General features: G+C 33.9%; 1 protein-coding gene across 1 annotated transcript in view; it reads left to right on the top strand.

Moving 5' to 3' along the window:
• The first annotated feature begins 331 nt into the window (after positions 1-331).
• The window catches only part of sema3ab (sema domain, immunoglobulin domain (Ig), short basic domain, secreted, (semaphorin) 3Ab), a 453,520-nt gene continuing 446,267 nt past the window's right edge, over positions 332-7,584 (top strand). Inside the window, exon 1 of the mRNA XM_051919816.1 lies at positions 332-770. The gene's annotated coding sequence lies outside the window, so the exon portion shown is untranslated. The remainder of the gene's footprint in view (positions 771-7,584) is intronic.

Below are 7,584 nucleotides of genomic sequence, written 5' to 3'. Positions count from 1 at the left end.
ATTGCACAAATTCCAATTTTTGACAGATGTAACAAATGAGGCTTTCTACATTCTGACAACAGTTGATATTGAGACTTAACCAGTTATCCTTATATTCACATAATGGCAAAATATATAGATCCCTGCATTAATTCTATCATCAAAACTACAAAGGAACCAAATTTGATGAAATGCAGACAGATGCATAATGTACAGCGTCCTCCACTATTTTCAACATGTAATATTATCTGCCCCACTTCCTGCAGTGCACACTAAGGGACTGGCGTGTGTATCACTGCCTATGTCAGCATTGTTTGTGCCCTGGCACAGCCCATCCCACAACCCTCAGCTCTACAGGGACTTACTTACACATCTGTAAACCAGACTACCTTTGTGCACAATCAACTACAGGAGTCTGTAATAGGAAACAAGTGTGACGAACGGCAACCCCGTTACTTATTTAAAAGCACAGAGACTGCAAGAGCCCCGACGTTTTAAAGAATGACGCTTGACAGATCCGCCCAGGTGTAGGTGAAATGGCAGAGCCCCAAGGGCAATACATGTGCTCTTGTATTAGACTGCGGCAGTTCATCTTCAGGGTGTTTAAATATGAGCTGCAACATGGACTGCTTAGAGTAGGAGCCTGAGTCCAGTACAGCAGGCTCATTTGAGCTTTCATTTTCTTTCAAATTCCAGCAACAGCCAACTTAATTTGGACTGGATGAGACATTTTCTGACCAGGCAAAGCCCAGGAAAATCAGCAGTATATTTGATGATCTCCTAAATACAAGGTAAGTGGAAAATGTCAGTTCCAAAAGCAGCGTGTGTTTCCATAGTCCATGAACCATGTGTTGAGGTTCAAATAGTAAAAAGGAAAAGAGAGTATTTAAAATAGATATATGTCAAGCAATGTTTATGTATTGTGATTAAATTTTAAGGTGACAAAGGTGCAAAAAAAGGTGTGGAAGAAGTAATTAATTTTTGTGTTTTTGCCTCTGTGTGTATTTTTTACTTCAGTTATAGGCAATAAAAAATGGTTTGATTGATTGATGAAAGCTTATTTTACTTTATAGGATCCAGAATTTTTGTAATAGCATTTCAGTTTGTTTCAAAAAGTCATTTTTAATTTATTTCTTTTGTTGTCACTCTGTAACCCCACCCCCCTATCTCTCTCCCTCTCTCTTTATCACACTCTCTCTCTTTCTACATATATACAGCATATTCATATAAATATATATATATGTACAGGTGTACATGTGTATTTGTCTACAATACTGTATATATACATATATGTGTTATATATATATATATATATATATATATATATATATATATATATATATATATATACATATACAGTATAGGTGTGTGTATGTGTGTCTCTCTATATATAGTATATGTTTGTCATTCAGTACAATATATAAAGTATGCATGTGTGTGTATAGTGAAAGTATTTTATTTATGTATAATAATAATAATACATATTATTTATATAGCACCTTTCCCATGCTCAAAGCACTTTATGCATGTGTGTTTAGTAATGAATGTGTAAGTATATATTCTGAGAATATATGCTTTTGTGTGAGTGTATTATGTTCTAGTAAGAAATTGTTTTCTTAAAATTATACCATAGTAATTTTTTTTTGCCTATATAATATGTTTTAGCAGAACCAATATATGTGAGTTTGGAGTTCAAATATGCTTGGAAGAGAAAATGGTCAGTTTAGGACCAGGAGCACAATTTCGTTAAGATAACAAGCAGTCCTGCATGAACTGTAATTGCTCTTCACCAGGTGCTTTCTTTTTTGTCAACCTTCAAGTTTAATTTTCATGTAATGCATATTTTGTCATGTAAAATTAGACATTACTTGGTTGGGTACTTTTGTTAAAAAAGAAAGTTTCTGTTTAAAATGCCAATACAATTAATGCAGTGACAATTTGTAAAAGTTTAGGACAACATTTGCTGAATATCTTAAAAAGCACCACTACATAGCTTCATTTACTATATCTGAATGTCTGTCTGTGTATGGATACTGTATTTTATTAATTGGTCAAGTAATGAATAGCTTAAACTTTATTGTATACATTGTACTGTTGAGGTATTTGATCATCTGAAGGAAGACTGTTTTTTTCAAAAGTAGACTTATAAACTTTTGTAAAAATTTTGCATGAATTAGATTGGCCATCAGTCTAATCATCCATGGATTTTGTAAATATGTCAACATAAAAAGAACAGCATGAGTCGCACTATTATCTCAGAACTCCTGAATGTGGTTCTGGGATGAGCAAGTGGCCTTGTAACGCAGTGTCATGTAACTGGGGTTTAATGTTACTCAATGTATAGTGCTTCTCCAGAAAATCTTCAGACCAGCAACACATAAAGGAGAAAATTGTGATGTTAATATCCATTCAATAACTGGGGATTCAGTTTTTGATGTTAAAAGTAAAGACAGCAAAACACCACGTTAGCCATATTCTGATCAAGTTTTTCAAATGAAAATGACAAAATATACAGTAAAGATATAGTACAATAATGAATGCAAACTGTAGGGTTGTCTTTGCATGTCAAATATACTTGGCCTGTAAGGGTTAACTGAACAGTGTGTAATATCATATTTTACTTTAAAGGCTTTAGAATACAACATGTGTAAGACATCACGGTAACATCTGAGAAGAGTGCTCCGTCTCATTAACTTCATGCGGACACATTTTTCTTTTTGCAATATACACTGATTTTAAAATCCAGCACCCTACAGATGTCCCAAATGACTGCAAAATTTGTATACAATTATTATATTGTAAATATAAATATGAAACAGACTGTTTTCATCATCATGCCATCATCTTAGCAGAGTTTCACCAGTTTGACTGACCTTTCCTGTCTGTGAGAACCACTAAATTTACTATGCTTGTTAACTTATTTGATGCAATGTAATTAGGTTACATGGCTTATTTAAAATGCTGTGCCATGCAAACTTCAATGTAATATATTTTGTAAGTTATTTTTTTTTTCCAATGATTTACACTATCACATTTTATCACCCCATTACTGTGTGGACTTACTTTATGTAGGTTTTCCACTACATTCAAAATGCATTTTAAACATCCAACTACAATGGAGAGAATGCACAAGAGCTACACAGACAACATCTAAGCATAGGATACAAACACATAAAGATGAAACTGTGTAGCAGCTATGCTAACTTCTGTACTGCCATACATCTCTACTGTATATTGACCTTTCGGAATCCAAACTACATCAAAAAAACCTAGGATGTTGAATTTATGTGGAAGCAACACTGTACTATTATAACTATCTACAGCAATGGTTCTTAAACTTTTTTTTTCAATTTTGACTATTGTGTGTCTTCACAACTCATAATCTTCTCAAAACTGCTGGTGGTCATCATCCATGTGGGTCCCCATTCAAGAATCACTACTGGTTGTTTGGTTTGTTATCGTTTGAGAATCAATTTCAAATAAATGGGTTTGTTTCCTGCAAACTGTTCACAATCTTGTCTCATTCAGTACAATTCTTATTCACGACCAACTGCAACATAAATTCATTCATCATGCAACCCAAAATGTTTCTGAAGCACTGATCCTCTGTTATCCAAACTATATCAAACACTCCTTTTGTGCTTCTCTCAACTGGCAGTCATCTGTACTTGAATGTGATCTAAGGCCTATACAGAAAAGTCAAAGATCCATAAACAATGGAGTGGCAATTTATAGCTCATCATAGAGTGACTTGACTACTTACTGGGTATAAGGCATTTGGTCAAACACTTTATGGTCACATAAACCTGCCTGGAATTACTATATGGTTCTGACACAAACCAGTCCCAGTTGTCCTGCAGTAAGATCCTCAGTATACATTAAAACACATTTTTTCTACAGCCTTCAGTCTTTGTCCAGAATGACTCCACTGAATCCAAGCAGAATGTGTTTAGAGATCTGCTGCTACACCCTTACTGCAGGGTTTAATAATAATAATTCTTTGCATTTATATAGCACTTTTCTCACTACTCAAAGCACTCAGCAATTTCAGGTTAAGGGCCTTGCTCAAGGGCCCAACAGAGCAGAGTCCCTTTTGGCATTTACGGGATTCGAACCGGCAACTTTCTGATTACCAGTGTAGATCCCTAGCCTCAGAGCCACCACTCCGTTTCTCTTTTATTTTGTATACTTCTGTTTCCATGCATGTTTTTAATGCCTTTTATATTTAAGGTTAACTTAAATCTTCTTATTAACCTTTCATCACTTTTTCAGTCCTATGTAGCTGTTTGTCAACTAGATAATGTACCTAGAGTGCAGACTTTAGGTAAAACTGCTATGTACCAAAAAAAAAAAAAATCTGAAGAAAATACATTTCAAATCAGTCTCATTTAAAGCACTTACAGTACCTGTAACTAGTCTCATTCTTCTGACGTGAGCTTTGACATCCTTTCCAAATTTCTAAGTGATAATTATTGAAGGTCTAAAGGACATTTCTGCCGACAAAGCAAGGAGGAATAATTGCAATTCTGTCTGAAAATCAGCTAGATACATGCTGGCACAGCTATATAGGCAATGACAGCAGAGCTACCTAACAATGACTAATTGTGTGCAACGTTATGAAGGGTGCTGCACGGGGCATTTCAATGTAATAGTATACAGTGCAGTTGGAGAGCGCTCATTAAACTTGGGCATCTTAACATGTATGATGAGTTAAATGATTCTCTACTCATAGTTACATGAACCAATTAACACCTACTAAAATGCAAAGCTTGTTTAATATGCAGCCAATTATTAATGCAAAAAAGCTATGCTGAAATATGTTGCTGCTACTCTAGTGTTATTCCTTTTGTCAAAGACACACACATTAAGCTAAATTGGTACATGAGAATGTCTTTCGAAGGGCATGTGTCATGGCTGAAGTTACATTTTTTAATTTTATGAAAAATTCACACGCATTTGCACTTTTGTAATCCAGACTCATTTATTAGAATATTTGTTAACTGAATATGATGTTGTTTTATATTTTGTGTCTTTGTTAAAGAGCTTTCGTCCACCTGCAGTGTTTTTGTGATATATTTCACCGTCTCTCATGGTAATATCCATCTGCCGATGTTGTTTTCTCTTAAACATGAACCTTTAATTTATATAAGCATTTACTAGGGGTTTTTTCTCAAAAATATTTTTCTTCGTGTTTAATAAAGACATTCTAGTTTTTCAATCATGTTTCATCTAATGTAAAACTGACTGATTTTTCTATCCCATAGCCCATGTTAGCTCAGAAGCATTCATTTTCATTCACTCTACTTTTTTTATAGTTCATGTTTCTCAATAATATATTGCTGCTGGAAAATCACTTCTTTATCTATTTGGATAATCAATGTAACTGCAACATTTCTAAACTTCTCTATTCTAAAAGCTTTAATTCCGCATCCTCATCGCTGACTACTGGAATTTTACTTTGTCACTATCTGTCATACCACGGTTTGGTTGGTGACCCCAGTTAACACATGATTCTTGTCTTCTCTATACTAAGAAGCAGTCTAGCATTTCCACTTACAGTTCACAGTTGCTCACAGCTTAGCCCTTGGCTGCTCTTGGTCTGGAAGCCTTCTGATTCTGACTACTTAGGTGTTGCTCTTATCTCATAGAGCAATAAGGAGACCTTCCATTCCTGGCATACAGGGTGGCTTCTTATGCTGACAGTGGAGAGCTTCTGGGTGACATCAGGCTGAGCTTCCTGCCAGCCCCCTTAGTCCTGCATAATCCTGGACTACTACAGCACTTTATCCTTTTGTCTTTTTGATGTATCATTTCTAATTTTTATTAGCTTAAGCTTTTATAGCTGTGCTATTGGTATATTTATGCAATTAACATTTTCTCTTTACTCTCATTCAGTATTGTGTATGATATTGTTGGCATATGTGTTGAAATCAAATGCTGATGGAACACAGATATGGTGGCCCAACATTCCAATTTCAGTCCATTCTCTTTTTTCCTAATTATTACTGTAAATACAGAGGGATTTCTAATTTAATATGCACTTTATTATATATTAATGCACTTTATTATCTATTGAAGTGAACTGACATTGCTTTTTAAAAGTGAGATTTAGTATGTTTATCTGATTATCTTTTCCTTAGACTGAACATGACAGTCCTCATTCTAAAATGCTATATTGCAATTGTAACAAGGCTCAGGTAAAATACGCTTATGACAAAACAAACATTTGCAATCAGACTCCCAGATAGTTACTTCAACAGAAGTGTTAAGCTTGTGCAGCCAAAAAAGGTCCTTTTTATTTCCATTTAGGACCCAAGCTTGTGACGTACGGTAGTAGTGATTACAATCTATGATATAAAGTGTAAAAATGATATAAGCAAATACATAAAAACATACTGTAAGTGTCAAATATATGTACAAGATTAATATTGGAATTCATTTAGGAATATCCATTTATTTAATTGTTTTGAATTTTTCTTAGTTTCATATTTACCTCTCTAGCTTGCTGCTTTTATTAAATAGTTTTTGATTTTTACCTACAAAGGCAAAGGCAATTCGATAAGTTTTAAGTGTTTACTAATTCCAACAAAGATCATCACTATTACCCAAAAGTCCAAAACTAGTAGAAAACAATATCATTTTTGGTGCTTCTTTTGAATGGCAGTGCTGTCACTTCACTGGTATTATTTAATAATCATTCAAACTGAGTGGAAAAACAAGTACTCACAGCCTGAAATTTCTTTTAAAAAGTGGTATCCTGTAGTTTCCCATCTGTTAATGCATGGATAATATAAAAAACCTTATTAGATAATATTGGAAAAAAAGCATAATTGAATCATCTTATGTTTACTTTGAAAGAATTAAAAATAATTAAATGAAACAGAGATGAACGAGCATATGTACAGTGTGTTTATGTCTTTGATTTTCTAGCTGTACCTTTGACCAGCAAATCACATGCTTGATTAATGATATATAATTATGTGTAACATGTCCCAGTAATTAGAGAATATGTATTCTGTATCACCTGAGGGGCTGCTCATGTCTACTGCCTCAGCTTTATTTCAAGACGTTCTCTATGTTGCAACTTTTTATTTTTAACTAAATATAGTTAATCATTTTTGCTGTTATATGTGTTATGGAAAATTACAGACTTACTTTTACTTTCTACACTTTTGATGTAATGGCTTAAAATATGCAGCAAGAGAGGAAAAACGAGAACACTAAAATATTACTGCGGCATTGACCAAACCCTCCCCTGGAGAAATGATGTGTTGAAAAAGTACAGTATATGCAATGCTCTGCAGAAAAGAAGATGAATTTGATATTTTCCAAAAAAAATGCAATTTATCATATTTTTGGCAGAATGTGCTGTGCCCCAGCCTAAACCTGTCAAAATAAGAATGCACATTATTCTTCTTTATTTACCTTGTGTGACTCACTTGCTCATGAATATACAGTATATATTGTATATAGTTTATAAAATATATATATATATATATATATATATATATATATATATGTATATGTGTGTGTGCGTGGGTGTGGGTAGGTGTGTTATTTTCAACCTGGAAAATTAAATTAAGCCTGCGCTACTTGAATATTAGT

This window comes from Erpetoichthys calabaricus, chromosome 1, assembly GCF_900747795.2.
Source record: "Erpetoichthys calabaricus chromosome 1, fErpCal1.3, whole genome shotgun sequence".
NCBI classification, from domain to species: domain Eukaryota; kingdom Metazoa; phylum Chordata; class Cladistia; order Polypteriformes; family Polypteridae; genus Erpetoichthys; species Erpetoichthys calabaricus.
This window is presented reverse-complemented; position numbering and strand designations above follow the sequence as displayed.